General features: G+C 38.9%; 1 long non-coding RNA gene across 2 annotated transcripts; it reads left to right on the top strand.

Moving 5' to 3' along the window:
• Positions 1-6,442: 6,442 nt before the first annotated feature.
• Positions 6,443-17,297, top strand: LOC126784043 (uncharacterized). Of its 2 annotated transcripts, none has more exons than XR_007670910.1 (3): positions 6,443-6,745; positions 15,833-15,896; positions 17,145-17,297. It is a non-coding gene; the product is annotated as an uncharacterized LOC126784043 (long non-coding RNA). The 2 variants fall into 2 exon arrangements; XR_007670909.1 differs by lacking the exon at positions 15,833-15,896 and adding an exon at positions 7,195-7,258.
• The last annotated feature ends 417 nt before the right edge of the window (positions 17,298-17,714 follow it).

Raw genomic sequence — 17,714 nt, 5'->3', positions numbered from 1 at the left:
GCCCTTGTATAACCAGTTAGGCGTTGAACAATACTAAGTCTATACCACCACCATTGTATCAATAATCCATCTTTGAATAAACAGAATAAGTCTTTGAGATCATACATGCATATATGATTTGTTCTCCGATAGTCCAATTCAGTCACTTGTAAGTATCAAAATTAAGAAGCATTACACTTGCTTCCGGAACCCAGAGCTGAACAATAACAACATCATCCATCCATGGAGGTTCGCGCAGGTTGAGCAAGTCCAAAATCTAGCAAGGAATTCGGTCTGATACTACTAAAGTCGAGCTACCATTCTTCAATTATGAAGCATAGAGGTCATTTAGTATGAACAAAGGCCCTCGATTTGGTCATTTGTCTATATGAGTTGGCCTCATCATTTAGCCCGTGGAGGCCCGCAAGCCCGCTGGGCTTTTACCCGGCCCAGCCCACGGCAAAGCCTTTTTCTGAGGGTAGAGGGCCGGGTTTAGATTAAATGTGTGAAATTCGGCCCGGCCCGCCAAAAACCCGCAAAGCACGGCCCGTAAAAGCCCGCCAAATAATAAAATATTATACATATATATTTTATTAGGTTTAGAATAAAACTATCATATTATGAAGCGACTATATGAAGGAAACTTCTCAGAATCGATCGACACCATCCGATGTAATCAGTATATATATTTAGTGACCATTTTAAAATTTCATCCATTTCAGACCTCGTTTGACCGTCGAATTTCCGGTAAACCAAAAACAACACTAATATGCCCTTAGGGGGGACCTATTACCAATGTGTGAATGCGGAAAGTTGTTTACATATTTGAAATCACCTAATATTTGTCATCAATCGTGAGTGGTCGCAACGAGTAAACTCATTTGGCAAAGCCCCGGTCAATGAAGTTTTATTATGTAAAATGTCTCTTTTTTGATTAACCGTAGGTACGGACGGTCAAACCATTTTTAAAACGGATGAAAATTTTTACATGGTCCCTAAATATATATATATATATATATATATATATATATCGACCATATCTATTAGTGTCGATCGACAATATTTCAAAACTAGAATTTATTTGTGACTTTTTTTTAGAATGTTTTCTAATAATTCTTTTATTGTTTCAAACCCTTAAATTAGAGTATAATATATCTTTTTATAATACAAGCCCGCAAGACCCGTCTCGTAAAAACCCGCAAAGCCTGCTTTAGATGTGCGGGCTTAAATTTTCATATTTGTGAAAATATCGGCCCGTGCTCACCATTCATGGACCGGGCCAGGACTAGCCCTAATATGAGAGCGTTTGGGTTACAATCTGCACCTCATAGTTGACTAGGCTAGTATTCCATACATAAGGAGTCTTTTCAATAATGAACAACTTGTTGAGGACTAGTTAAGAACTAAAGAGATTCACTCAATTTTCGATCTTATATTCAGATCTTGACCATTTAGGTTGAAGATATATATGAGTAGATCATCCATATAAAAAACATTCAAATTGGAAATCTTTAAGATATTTATAAATGTGATTTACTCATTATGAACTTTATCGGTTCATTTTTAATAATTTTTGTCCGTTCACTAATTTAATCTATTTTGATACCTTAACAATTATCAAATTAGTTGAAAATTTGTACAAATAATCTACTTATATAGACATAAAATCTAAACGGTTGAGATAAAAAATATAATTGAAAATATGATTAATTAACAATTAAGTTTTTGGTCCTCAACTAATGCTCAACAATGGACCAATCCAATCTCTCCTGTCTTTTCTATTGAGTATTCTTTGAATTGACATTCCATCCTCCTGCCCAGTTTCTCTCCTCAATATAAATTACTTCATATATTACACCCACAGGGCTACACCTAAATCCCAGCCAACTCCTCCCTTCAATATCTTATTACGACCCCTCCATCATGGCATAATAGCAGGTTTAGTAAATATATATAGGCCCGACACTCAATTTCTCATAAATCCAACCTTATTCTTTGAGTTGATAATTTATAGATTAACAAATTTTGTGTTAGAATAATTGTCAACGATCTCATTCTCAATAGTTGAAAACGTAGCAAGATATACATTAAGGGTAATATTGACTTTTTGTACCTTCATATGGTTAGTTTTTAACTACATTTGAAAATAAGGTTAGAAATCAATTTGAGAACCAAATAAAGGTAATTTTTCAAAATTCTTGAGTAACTTGTAGACTGTTACGGGTACTAAATCTGAGGGATCCTACGCCTCGTAGCCTGTATTCCGATATGTCAACTCAACGGTGCCCCGGCCTTTGATCCTCTGAAGTTTAAGTTAGTACCCGGAGTGGATTCAAGTTCGAGAGTTAAGGACTTAGAAATATCTTACCATTTTTATGAGGTTTCTGGCGGGTCTTTATAGGTGCATTGGGGGAAGTGCAATTCCATATTCCTGATGTGGGAAAACGTGCTTGAGCACTGTGCATTTATTGTTCTTGAGAGCTACCTTAGACGGCGCCGACGGCGGTGCCTGAGCCAAAGATTATGTAGCAGGTCATGCCAGCCAGGCACTGGAATGGGAGGAGATTTCGCCGGAAAATATCCCGTCAAGGAGAGGTGTTAACAAGTCTCCAATTCCCCAGCCGAGGAGATTACTTATGTAGGGAGTTTAAATTGTTTATTTCTGGAGAAAAAGTCCTTGAGCCCTCGTGGCTCGAGTCCCGGGTCGATCGGTGTGTGACCTAGGATCTCGGTGCCAGGCTCGTGGGTTAACTAGCAGCCGGAGCACCCATGGATCTGGAGAGTGACCTAGGATCTCAATGCTAGGCTCGTGGGTTAACTAGCAGCCGGAGCACCTATGGATCTGGAGAGTGACCTATGATCTCGGTGCTAGGCTCGTGTGTTAACTAGCAGCCGGAGCACCCATTGATCTGGCGAGTGATATAAGATCTCGGCGCTAGGCTCGTGGGTTAACTAGTAGCCAGAGCACCCATAAATAGGCCTCATCATTTAGCCCGCAGATCCGAAAAGCTCACGGAAGCCCGCAAGCCAGATGGGTTTTTACCCGGCCCAGACTGCGAGAAAGCCCGCCAAAACCCGCTTCCGTGGGTAGAGGGTCGGGCTTAGGTTAGAGGGGTGAAACCCGGCTCGGCCCGTGGGCCCGGCCTTCCAAAAGCCCTTAAGGCCCGCCAGACCCGGCCCGTAAAAACCCACCAAATAATAAAATATTATACATGCATATCTTATCAGATTTAGAATAAAACTATCACATTATGAAGCAAGTATATGAAGGAAATTTCTCGGGATCGATCAACACCATCCGATATGATCAGTATATATATTTAGTGATCATGTAAAAATTTCATCCAATTTAGACCTCGTCTGACCGTTGAAATTTCCGATAAACCGAAAACAACACTAATATGCCCTAAAGGACTCATTACCAAAATGCGAACACCGAAAACCGTTTACATATCTGAAGTCACTGATTGTGAGCGGTCACACCAAGAAAACCCATTTGGAAAAGCCCCGGTTAATGAGGATTTTAATATGTCAAAACGCCTATTTTTTAGTTGACCATTAGTACGGACGGTCAAACAATGTCCAAAATGGACGAAATTGTTACGGGTTCCCTAAATATATATACTGATCACATCTGCTAGTGTCGATTGACCATATTTCAAACTAGAGTTATCAATCGCCGAATTGTCCACTAATGTATCATAACCTTTATATTAGGTTTATAATAAAACTACCGCATTATGAAGTGACTTTATGAAATAAACTTCTCGAGATTGATCGACACCAGCCGATGTGATCGGTATATATATTTAGTGACCCTGTAAAAAAATCATCACATTCGGACCTCGTTTAACCGTCCGAATTTCCGGTAAATCGAAAACACCACTAATATACTCTAAGGGATGACCAATTACAAAGATGCGAACGCCGAAAACTGTTTGCATATCTGAATTCACCTAATTTTTGTTACCTATCGTGCACGGTCGCACTGAGGAAACTCATTTAGCAAAGCCTCGGACAATGGGGTTTCAATATGTCAAAACGCCTCTTATTTGGTTAACCGTAGGTACGAACCGTCAAACCATTTTCAAAACGAACTAAAGTTTTACGGGTTACCTAAGTATATATACCGATCACATCTGCTGGTGTCGATCGACCATATTTCGAACTGGAGTTGTCGATCGCCGAAGTGTCCACTAATGTATCATAACCTTTATATTAGGTTTATAATAAAACTATTGCATTATGAAGCGACTATATAAAGAAAAATTCTCAGCATCAATCGACACCATCCGATGTGATCGGTATATATATTTATTGACCATTTTAAAATTTCATCCAATTCGGACCTCGTTTGACAGTCGGAATTTCCGGTAAACCAAAAACAACACTAATATGCCCTAAGGGGTGATCCATTACCAAGATGCGAATGCGGAAAACTGTTTACATATTTGAAATCACCTAATTTTTATCACCGATCGTGCGTGGTCGCAACGAGGAAACCCATTTAGCATAGCCCTGGTCAATGAGGTTTTATTATGTCAAAACGTCTCTTTTTTGGTTGACCGTAGGTACGGACAGTCAAACCATGTTCAAAACGGATGGAATTTACAGGGTCCTTAAATATATATATCGATCATATCTACTGGTGTCGATCGACAATATTTTGAAACTAGAATTTATTTGTGACTTTTTTTAGAATGTTTCATAATAATTCTTTTATTGTTTCAAACCCTTAAATGACATGATTACGTTTTTTTTTCTAATACAAACTGCGCCCGGCCCGTAAAAGCCTGCAAGCCCCGCTTTAGGTGGGCGGGCTTGGACTTGCAGGTTTGGATCTTCATATTTGTGAAAATACCCGGCCCGACCTGTCACTTATTTAAATTTACTAAGGCCCGGCCCATTGACGAGCTATACCCATAAATCAAGCGAGTGACCCGGGTTATTTGGCGTATATTTATTCGGAGTACTATGATGAGTCCCCAAAGTCCACAGTCAAGGAATGTCCATTTAAATTAACCAAGCCGGGTCGAGGCAAGTGGCCAGCTTGTCACGGGGCCTAGTATTTAATGTGATGACAAAGGATCCCTTGAGGAAATAAGACGTTGCTGATGTCGACCGTTATGATAACGCTTGAGAAAGTGGGTAGAGTTAGGGGGTTTTGCGCGCGGAGGAAGCCCTTCAACACACACCATCTTGGCATGCAAGGTAACCTGTTGAGTAAGATCCATCAGATCTATAAATGGATGTGCTCCAAACAACTGCATTATATGTGTGCTGAAAAACCCACAAAGAACCAGAGATATACAAACACAAGAACACAATTTTATGGGTGCTAAACAAAATTGCCTACGTACGTCCACAGTCCACACGGTAGAAAAACAATCTTCCACTATATCAGTCTAACGGACTTTATGAACAACCCAATAAAGAATATGAACTTAATGAACATCCCAATAAAGAATACGAAAATAAGGTCGACTCTCTCTTTGATCACTTCCTATATATATATATATATATATATATATATATATATATATATCTCTCTCTCTCTCTCTCTTGTTTGCCCTCGATGTCGATCTCTCACCCTAAAACTGCAAGAATGTAACACAGTTTGTCTCTTTCACTGTGATGCAAGATCTTGTAAAGTATGTTAGTGCGTGTTAGTGAGTGCGTGTTAGTGCATGTTAGTGCAGCATGATTAACTCCATTAACTCCATAAATCACGGAGTGATTTATGGAGGAAGCACTTGTAGTTAGCTTATATATAGGTTAGTTTGATGTTGTATAGACATATATTGTGATTAAGGAAAATACTTACCTTATTTCGAGTTGGTATCAGAGCATTGCTCTGCTCCTTTTTTTTTTTGTGCAAGCTTGCCACACTAAGTCGGAGTATCCAACTCTCACTCAAGCCCACACACCGGCCACTGCAAAGCTCTCCTGCCTCGCCGCCGTTGTCCCACCATACGCCATCGCCTCGACGTACTCCTCGACGCGCTCCTGCCTCACCGAGCCGGCCACTGCAAAGATCCACCGCCGCTGCAAAGTCCAAGCCGGCCACTGCAAAGATCCACTGTAATAACCCGAATTTTTAGAAACTAAATGTCGAGTATTTTTTTTAAGTGTTAAACTTGTGAAATTAATTCAAGACGACAATTGGAGGTTTGCGACATTTCAAAACAAAAACGGAAACGTTCTCGGATCGTTTAATTAGAAAACGTAACGTTACCGCAACGTATAGATCGACTTTTATTCCGTCGCTCGGTTGCAAAAACTTCCTTCATGAAAGTCGTAGAGCTCATCGATACGAATTCGTGGACACGTCATGTGTTCGAATCGGACGTCAGATGCAAAAGTTATTAACGTCGGAAGTTCGTTTCCGATTTTGGAAATAGTATAAAAGGAAGGAGAGGAGATTAAAAATCAGAAAATCAGATTTTTTCTAAAAATCAGATCGGGGTACTGTTCACCCGAGCTCGGGTACTGTTCACCCGACCCAAAAACCTTCTCCGGCCGATTTCTCCACCATCCGACGTCGCCTCGTGTCGTGCCACCTATCAAACTGACGGGCTCGACGAGCTCCATCTTTTGGGCTACGCCTTGCACTCCGGCGACAACCACACACGGTGTAGCAACCGCCGGAAGTTACTGCTGTGGCGGCGCCGCCTCCTCCGGCCACCATGGCTCAAGATTCTTGGGGGGTTTTGCTTGTCTCAGTCCCAGCAACATTCCCACAAAAGGAATCGAGCCAAATCGAAATGTAAGTACCCGAATCAAAATTTCAATTTCTAGGGTTTGTGAATAGTGCCGATTTTGTGTTCTTCGTTGTTTGGACTGTTTAGACTCGGATTTAGACCTTGGTGTCAACTAGGAAGTTGTTGGAAATGTTGTTTAGGTTGTGGTGGTGAAATTTGGTGATGATTGGTGGCGGTTGGTGAACAGTAACGCCGAATGAATAGCGGCTGTGAATAGTAACTCCGCATGAATAGTGATATGTAACAGTGACTGTGAATAGTGTTTTGGTAAAAACAGTAACTGTGAACAGTGTTTTGGTAAAACAGTAACTGTGAACAGTGGTTTAGTAAAAACAGTGATTAGTAAACATGAACAGTGTTCTGTGAAGAATGTTTTATGAACAACATTTAGCTGTGCTGAACTCGTCACCTGATATTTTAAGTATCATTTGTTAAGCATTTATCGTGCTATTAGGGGACTGACGAAACGAGTGAGGAAATTACTTTCAGGGTCGTGGAAGTTGCACGCAGGAAAGAAGGTGAGTAAAATCTCACTTATTTACGAATCTACCCTTGCGGTGATTCAAGATTTTGCAAGAGTTTTTAATATTGAATTACGACACGTATACAATATAGTGGATTACATATATATCGTATAAATGGTAATAAGTATATATATATATATATATAATTTGCTATATTATATACTGTTATGAATTCATTAGAATTGGTCATTTCGAATGACGAGAATTAAATATTGAGCATGTGATTTGATTTTTGTATAATATGAGGTGTGATTATTGTACGTGGTTTTAACATAAATTTGTTAAAATGTTTTGTCTTCGGACGAGTTTTTGTCTTCGGACGTGTTTATGAAATATGACATGTATATGATATAATGGATTATATATATATATATATTGTATAAATGGTAAATATGTACATATATATATAGTTTGATATATAATATACTGTTATGATTTTATCGTGATTTATGTCATTTCGATGACGAGATTTAAATATCGAGCATGTGATTTTGATTTGTACAATATGATGTGACATTATTGTACGTGATTTTAACATTGAGTTTGTTAAAATGTTGATTTGTCTTCGGACATGATTTTTGGTACAATATGATGTGAGATTATTGTACGTGATTTTAACATTGAGATTGTTAAAATGTTGATTTGTCTTCGGACATGATTTTTGGTACAATATGATGTGAGATTATTGTCCGTGATTTTAACATTGAGATTGTTAAAATGTTGATTTGTCTTCGGACGTGATTTGGTACAATATGATGTGAGATTATTGTACGTGTTTGGCAAGTCGGAACCTAGCCTTTGGCCGGGCGAAAGTTACGATACAGTTAGAGCTCTAGTCTGTCTGCCATAGTACTGCATGTGAGGTAACGGGTGGTTATCTGCTCATGGGTACTCAGATTGTTTTGGATGTTGGGTAGCGGGTGGCTATCCAATATCGGCGGTGTATTACGAGAGGGGTAACAGATGTGTACCAGCGTTCTTGGTACCCGTATTATAAATGCATTTGGGTAACCAGAAGGGTTACTTAATTTCTCATGAGCGCTTCTTTTCATATTTCTTTGGGACAACCAGATGGGCCGTCCATTGACTCATGAGTGCATTTATATTTGTTTGATTTGTGGATTTTCGTATATATATTAATATGCGAGTTATATTTTCATTTTACTCATACGAGCTGTAAAGCTTACCGGGTTTGTGTTTACAATCCCGGTGCACCAATTCGATGGTGTAGTGGATAACTCCGCAGGTGTGGATTAGCGGGAATTGACGGACCGCTCAGAGGACTTGAAGTTATTTATCTCCAGCTTGTGTGTGGATTTTGTGTGAGTGTCTTGTGAGTTTGTTGTGAGGATTACGCAATTCCATTTGTTATAATATTGAATTATAATTTGGGTTGTAATAATCGGTTTAACTGAGTTGTATTTTGAACTCAGAGATGATCCGCTGTGGCATTTTAAATGATTTCGATTCGTTGAAATTGTTTGGTGTTTAACGACTTTGAAATTTTGAGTTTTTAAACTCGAAATTTTGGGGTCGTTACAGTTGGTATCAGAGCCTAAGTGCGTATTTGGCGATTATCTATACCATCCGGGAGCGATGATCCGACTGCAGGCGGGCACCCATCACATGCTCCTCGGTATTGATATGTTGTCGGGTACGCGAGAGTGTTAGGAGCCATACCTTATGGTTTGGTCCTGTAGAGAGTATTGTGACGATACTCCGATGATTCACCTTCTTCTGAAATTTCATGATTGATATTAGTTGGATCTATTTTGTCGAATTCGAGACTTCACATGTATGACTGAGTGTTGATTGTTGAATGGTGATGAAATTGGAAAAAGGGCCGTGAACAGGGCCGAGGACGGACGAGAGGTCGCGGCCGAGGTAGGGTTGCAGGCCGAGTCTGCAATGTGGAGAACCTTTATGAGGAGGCGGCTCCACGGGCAGAACAGGTTGACCCTGCTGCTGTCGTTAGAGACGACGATAGTCGTGTGTTAAGTTGATCAAGGACTTTAATCGTCCGTCAACGTCTTATTTCATAGAAGCCTGAATCATATGGTAGTGGACCACTAGATCGAGGGCATCATAATCTACTTTGAGATGATTGAGTACCTTGAGAAAGAGAAGAAGATGATATCGACACTTATTAGTGATAGTTCGGTAGAGAAGATGGTAGGATTGACTCCTACATCTATGAGAAACTCTTTATGTGTCACTTCGCATTTGGAGTGTTCCTCGAATTGGAGACAATGAAAGGCTTGTCCTATTGTGATTGGAAGTGGAGAGTTCTCTGCTTATTTGATCGTGATTCCGGATCACACCTATAATGTGATCATAGGAATTGATTGGTTGAGTACGCAGTACACGGTGATTGATTGTTTTGACATGGTGGGTTCATTCGTAGACCCAGGAAACCAGAGTTTCGTATCTTTGATTCGAGGCGGATAATGCCATGAGAGCTTGAATCATGGCATATGTTGAGTATGTGGATCTGAAGTAGCTATAACAGACATCGTTGTGATATCAGAGTAAAGTGAGACGTTTCAGGAGATACTGTGTTATAGCCCCTATAACGAAGACGCCGTATGGATGGGACAAATGAATTCAAAGACTTAATGACTGGTACGATCAGCTTAGAGAGGCTACAATACTCTCTGAGTTTGACATGTGATCCAGATACTGGAATGCTAACAGGTTTGAGTATATAATTTCCTATCAGGGCAGAGAACTATCAAGGAGTCTTGATAGAGAGCGTTGACCCTATATTGAGGGATGTTCAGTGTTTAAATGTTAAGGACGAGATTTTAGTTATGCAACTAATCTAAGTTGAAGCCTAACAAGGTTGAAGCCTAACAAGGTTGAGATATTATGTTCAGGTAAGAGATGTGTAGACCATAGGTTGGAGGTGGTTAACGAAAATTTTCGTGACTAACATCTCTAACGCTATTGGTAACAGAGTGGTAGGGCGTATGATACGTCCATAAAGTGGTAATACAATTATTGAATTGAGATTCACATTTTGTCGACGTGACATTCCAAACTTGTTTTGGTTCGGCTATAGACAATTGATGTTACGCATTGTTCTTGGCTGAGCAAGAAATATAAGGTGATAGAGAAATCTCAAGGTGGTGATATGAATTAATTATTTGCTAGATGAGCATTTAAATGAGAACGCTGGTCTTTCAGGATTTAATTATTTTGGTGTTGGGGATTGGAACTTCACAATGTCACAGGTCCAAATGAGACGCAATGGCGGTGGAGTAACTCTATTGAAGGTAAGGTATGAGATGACCTTAGCTTAATGATGTTTTAACGAATTGGTCGGGACAAGTACCTTCTAACTGGTAAAGAAATGGTTGAGGACTAAATTTTCTTTTCAAGTGCAAGTGGCGTTAATGTTGAAGACTTAGAGGTTCTTTTCCTCTATGCATCAGATTGTTTATTGTTGGATAAGGAGAAGTTGACTGAAGTGTTCAACAAGGGATGAATTTTACAATAAAGAGTACCCAATTACATTACTGCTTGCAGAGAAGTTATTTTGGCCGAATGCGTTGGCCATGAGAGTTCTTAATGAAAGTAAAGAAACAACTGTTTAGAGTGGTGGTATAGCGATCATTTTGGGTTAGTTTTGAGGAGATGGTGTACCTAATATCGGGTTCTGTTGAAGTAATTACTAAACTTATTAGTACTACAACGGTGGGAGAAACCAATATCTTAGATGATGCACTGGGGCATTTGTGTGGGACCGTATGTCATGCATTTGAGGCATGTATGAACCAGGGGGTAAAGTATATCTCAGTTGTGGTCGTGTTGGATTTTGCGCTGTAAAGTTCACCTAATTTTCATGTTCCACCGTTGTGAGATAAATACCTTCTTTGTCTGAACCCCAAATTGTGGCATACCACTCATGGAAGCAAGAAGTTGTAATTAATTTTCGACGGTAAGTTTTGGTGAGTGTGATGGGATGCGTGATGCGTCACTCTTGTGGTGGCGGTAGAGGTTCTCTACTGCCTTGTGCGTATATTAGTCGATTCTCTGGTGAAATTTTTGAGAGTAATTCTTAATCCAAGGTGGTGTTCTGTGGTGGTTGTGAACTCAATGAGATAAGATTTCTTTATCGTGTTGCCGATACAAATATGGTACTTGAGTGGGTATCATGCACGACAACTTTTTATGGTTATAATAAGATGATCATGAAAGGAGATTATTTTGTTGATTTGAAAGGAATGGTAGGTTCGTTATTCTAGCGATGCATTGTGGTGAAGTCATGAAGGTATTGTCGTGATAAAGCACGTTTATTTGAAAACCACTATGTGTGATGAAAGTAGTAGGCATGTGTTAATCATTGATTTGACTCATGTTAGATGTTGAGAGTTTTGACCATGCTTAGTGGTAGGAGCTAACTCATGACGTGAGGATAGTCTGTCAAATCGCAAGAGAATGGTGAACTAGACAAAAGAGGCGTCGACGCCTCCATGCTGAAAACATCATTATGTTTCGGGAGGATGATTATATTTTGAGTAGCTCACATTCGACTATTATTGTTAGGATATGTGACAGATTATCTGATGGAGGAAGTTTGAGGTAACGAAAGATAGGTTGAGAGCTTGTATGTTGGATTTTAAGGTAGTTGTCAAATCATTTGAGATTGATTGAGTTCGCCTACAACGACAGTTACCCTTCCAGCATCGGCATGGTACCCTATGAGGTACTTAAGGTAAACCATGTCGATCACCTATCTGTTGGGCCAAAGTTGGGTGTAGTGAGATTTGACAAGAAAGAAAAGTTGGCTGAGGTATGTTGGGCCTTTGAGATTCTCGAGAAGGTGGGAAAACTAGCCTTGCCTACTAGCATGTCGGACGTTCACAACGTCTTCTACATTTCCATGTTGAGGAAGTATGATCCTGATGTGTCGCATATGTGATCGATCATAACACCATTGAGGTGAAGGAAAATACCACTTTTGTTTTGAGCCGGTTTGTATTTTGAATAGATCCACAAAGAAGCTTTGGAGGAAGGAAGTGGAGCTAGTCAAGGTATTGTAGAGCCATCATGATGAAGGTGATGCATCATGGAAGCTAGGCTCGGATATGAAGACGGGATACCCACAGTTGTTTATTGAGTGAACTTGAATTTCGGGACGAAATTCCTTTTAAGGGGGGTAGAATGTAATAACCCGAATTTTTAGAAACTAAATGTCGAGTATTTTTTTTAAGTGTTAAACTTGTGAAATTAATTCAAGACGACAATTGGAGGTTTGCGACATTTCAAAACAAAAACGGAAACGTTCTCGGATCGTTTAATTAGAAAACGTAACGTTACCGCAACGTATAGATCGACTTTTATTCCGTCGCTCGGTTGCAAAAACTTCCTTCATGAAAGTCGTAGAGCTCATCGATACGAATTCGTGAACACGTCATGCGTTCGAATCGGACGTCGGATGCAAAAGTTATTAACGTCGGAAGTTCATTTCCGATTTTGGAAATAGTATAAAAGGAAGGAGAGGAGATTAAAAATCAGAAAATCAGATTTTTTCTAAAAATCAGATCGGGGTACTGTTCACCCGAGCTCGGGTACTGTTCACCCGACCCAAAAACCTTCTCCGGCCGATTTCTCCACCATCCGACGTCGCCTCGTGTCGTGCCACCTATCAAACTGACAGGCTCGACGAGCTCCATCTTTTGGGCTACGCCTTGCACTCCGGCGACAACCACACACGGTGTAGCAACCGCCGGAAGTTACTGCTGTGGCGGCGCCGCCTCCTCCGGCCACCATGGCTCAAGATTCTTGGGGGGTTTTGCTTGTCTCAGTCCCAGCAACATTCCCACAAAAGGAATCGAGCCAAATCGAAGTGTAAGTACCCGAATCAAAATTTCAATTTCTAGGGTTTGTGAATAGTGTCGATTTTGTGTTCTTCGTTGTTTGGACTGTTTAGACTCGGATTTAGACTAGGGGTGTTAATCGGTTTGAATGGTTCGGTTTATAGGTGATACCGAACACCAAACCGTTCTATTTATTCGGTTTGGTTCGGTTTGGTTTTTCACTTTTTTTTCCAAAAACCAATTGTGTTCGGTTTGGTTCGGTTTGGTTTTTCTCTGGTTTATATCGGTTTTTCTTTCGGTTATTTTGTAAAGAAAATCGGAGTTTCTTTACTTGTCTATCTACTTGATTCTTAACGAAATAAAAAGAACATGAGGACAGATTTGCAAAATTCTATTTACAAGATATAGTTGCTTCACAAATGCATACAATTGCAAAAAGCCACTAAACAAGTTATACCACATTAGTAGGCATGTTGTCGTTCCAATATCTAAAATTCAAAACATTAAATTTTGACCGTCAGATGTGATCAGCATATTTAAATAAGGATATGGTAAAAAATTCATCTAATGTTGATAATATTTGGGTCTCGATCGATGTGGTCAACATTAACTTAATTTCATCTAATTAAGTGAATTTGTTCTTACCCCCTCCTTCTTAACTAGTTTTGGTGGATTTTTTCATGCACACACTCTCACATATATGTGATGTAGCAGCTCGTGTAAAATTTTCAAAAATTTTACGTTCCAGGGATAAGGCTACCCATAGGTGATAATAAGCGTAAAAAGGGTTGACCGCCTCGATCGGGACACAAACGTTATCGAAAATATGTGATTTTTTTACCATAACCATATTTCACTATACGTAACGCATCATGCGGACAAATTTGCAAAATTCTATTTATAAGATATAGTTGCTTCACAACTGCATACATTTGCAATAAGACCACTAAACAAGTTATACCACATTAGTAGACATGTTGTGGTTCCAATATCTAAAATTCAAATTATGAAATTTCGACCGTCGGATGTGATCAGCATATATAAATACATATATGGTAAAAAATTCACCGAATTTTGATAAAGTTTGGGTCTCGATCGATGTGGTCAACATTAACTTAATTTCATCTAATTAACTGAATTTGTTCTTACCCCCTCCTTCTTGACTAGTTTTGGTGGATTTTTTCAAGCACACACTCTCACATATATGTGATGTAGCAGCTCGTGTAAAATTTTCAAAAATTTTACGTTCCATGGATAAGGCTACCCATAGGTGATAATAAGCGTAAAAAAGGTTGACCGCCTCGATCGGGACACAAACGTTATCGAAAATATGTGATTTTTTTACCATAACTATATTTCACTATACGTAACGCATCATGCGGACAAATTTGTAAAATTCTATTTATAAGATATAGTTGCTTCACAACTGCATACATTTGCAATAAGACCACTAAACAAGTTATACCACATTAGTAGACATGTTGTGGTTCCAATATCTAAAATTCAAATTATGAAATTTCGACCGTCGGATGTGATCAGCATATATAAATACATATACGGTAAAAAATTCACCGAATTTTGATAAAGTTTGGGTCTCGATTGATGTGGTCAACATTAACTTAATTTCATCTAATTAAGTGAATTTGTTCTTACCCCCTCCTTCTTGACTAGTTTTGGTGGATTTTTTCATGCACACACTCTCACATATATGTGATGTAGCAGCTCGTGTAAAATTTTCAAAAATTTTACGTTCCAGGGATAAGGCTACCCATAGGGGATAATAAGCGTAAAAAGGGTTGACCGCCTCGATCGGGACACAAACGTTATCGAAAATATGTGATTTTTTTACTATAACCATATTTCACTATACGTAACACATCATGCGGACAAATTTGCAAAATTCTATTTATAAGATATAGTTGCTTCACAACTGCATACATTTGCAAAAAGACCACTAAACAAGTTATACCACATTAGTAGACATGTTGTGGTTCCAATATCTAAAATTCAAATTATGAAATTTCGACCGTCAGATGTGATCAGCATATATAAATACAGATATGGTAAAAAATTCACCGAATTTTGATAAAGTTTGGGTCTCGATCGATAACATATTTAATTATGTATATTAAAAATATCTATAAATAATATAATTTCTTTATAATATATATATATTCGGTTTTTCGGTTCGGTTTCGGTTTTCAAACGTCCCAAACCAAAACCACACCAAATCTTTCGGTTTGGTGCGGTTTTTTTGCGGTTTGGTGCGGTTTTTTTTTTTCTTCGGTTTTTTTCGGTTATGGTTCGGTTATGGTTCGGTTTTTTTCCGGTTTTCGGTTTTCAATTAACACCCCTAATTTAGACCTTGGTGTCAACTAGGAAGTTGTTGGAAATGTTGTTTAGGTTGTGGTGGTGAAATTTGGTGATGATTGGTGGCGGTTGGTGAACAGTAACGCCGAATGAATAGCGGCTGTGAATAGTAACTCCGCATGAATAGTGATATGTAACAGTGACTGTGAATAGTGTTTTGGTAAAAACAGTAACTGTGAACAGTGTTTTGGTAAAACAGTAACTGTGAACAGTGTTTTGGTAAAACAGTAACTGTGAACAGTGGTTTAGTAAAAACAGTGATTAGTAAACATGAACAGTGTTCTGTGAAGAATGTTTTATGAACAACATTTAGCTGTGCTGAACTCGTCACCTGATATTTTAAGTATCATTTGTTAAGCATTTATCGTGCTATTAGGGGACTGACGAAACGAGTGAGGAAATTACTTTCAGGGTCGTGGAAGTTGCACGCAGGAAAGAAGGTGAGTAAAATCTCACTTATTTACGAATCTACCCTTGCGGTGATTCAAGATTTTGCAAGAGTTTTTAATATTGAATTACGACACGTATACAATATAGTGGATTACATATATATCGTATAAATGGTAATAAGTATATATATATATATATATAATTTGCTATATTATATACTGTTATGAATTCATTAGAATTGGTCATTTCGAATGACGAGAATTAAATATTGAGCATGTGATTTGATTTTTGTATAATATGAGGTGTGATTATTGTACGTGGTTTTAACATAAATTTGTTAAAATGTTTTGTCTTCGGACGAGTTTTGTCTTCGGACGAGTTTTTGTCTTCGGACGTGTTTATGAAATATGACATGTATATGATATAATGGATTATATATATATTGTATAAATGGTAAATATGTACATATATATATAGTTTGCTATATAATATACTGTTATGATTTTATCGTGATTTATGTCATTTCGATGACGAGATTTAAATATCGAGCATGTGATTTTGATTTGTACAATATGATGTGAGATTATTGTACGTGATTTTAACATTGAGATTGTTAAAATGTTGATTTGTCTTCGGACATGATTTTTGGTACAATATGATGTGAGATTATTGTACGTGATTTTAACATTGAGATTGTTAAAATGTTGATTTGTCTTCGGACATGATTTTTGGTACAATATGATATGAGATTATTGTACGTGATTTTAACATTGAGATTGTTAAAATGTTGATTTGTCTTCGGACGTGATTTGGTACAATATGATGTGAGATTATTGTACGTGTTTGGCAAGTCGGAACCTAGCCTTTGGCCGGGCGAAAGTTACGATACAGTTAGAGCTCTAGTCTGTCTGCCATAGTACTGCATGTGAGGTAACGGGTGGTTATCTGCTCATGGGTACTCAGATTGTTTTGGATGTTGGGTAGCGGGTGGCTATCCAATATCGGCGGTGTATTACGAGAGGGGTAACAGATGTGTACCAGCGTTCTTGGTACCCGTATTATAAATGCATTTGGGTAACCAGAAGGGTTACTTAATTTCTCATGAGCGCTTCTTTTCATATTTCTTTGTGACAACCAGATGGGCCGTCCATTGACTCATGAGTGCATTTATATTTGTTTGATTTGTGGATTTTCGTATATATATTAATATGCGAGTTATATTTTCATTTTACTCATACGAGCTGTAAAGCTTACCGGGTTTGTGTTTACAATCCCGGTGCACCAATTCGATGGTGTAGTGGATAACTCCGCAGGTGTGGATTAGCGGGAATTGACGGACCGCTCAGAGGACTTGAAGTTATTTATCTCCAGCTTGTGTGTGGATTTTGTGTGAGTATCTTGTGAGTTTGTTGTGAGGATTACGCAATTCCATTTGTTATAATATTGAATTATAATTTGGGTTGTAATAATCGGTTTAACTGAGTTGTATTTTGAACTCAGAGATGATCCGCTGTGGCATTTTAAATGATTTCGATTCGTTGAAATTGTTTGGTGTTTAACGACTTTGAAATTTTGAGTTTTTATACTCGAAATTTTGGGGTCGTTACATCCACCGAGATCCACCTTGGTTCGCCCCCACATCAAGCTCGCCGGTTCGCCGCCGCATCAAGCTCGCCGGTTCGCTGCTCCCTTCCACCAACACCGTTGCAAAGACGCCCCCGCATCAAGCTCACCGGTTCGCCGCCGCATCAAGCTCGCCGGTTCGCTGCTCCCCTCCACCAAAACCGCTACAAAGATCCACCTTGTTGGATCGGATCTCAACCCAACCAGAAAAGCTATAAAGGAGAAGCTGCAGGGATTTGTTTGAT

This window comes from Argentina anserina, chromosome 1 (assembly GCF_933775445.1).
Source record: "Argentina anserina chromosome 1, drPotAnse1.1, whole genome shotgun sequence".
NCBI classification, from domain to species: Eukaryota; Viridiplantae; Streptophyta; class Magnoliopsida; order Rosales; family Rosaceae; genus Argentina; species Argentina anserina.
The sequence above is the reverse complement of the archived record's forward strand: the minus strand, read 5'-3'. Positions and strand labels throughout refer to the sequence as shown.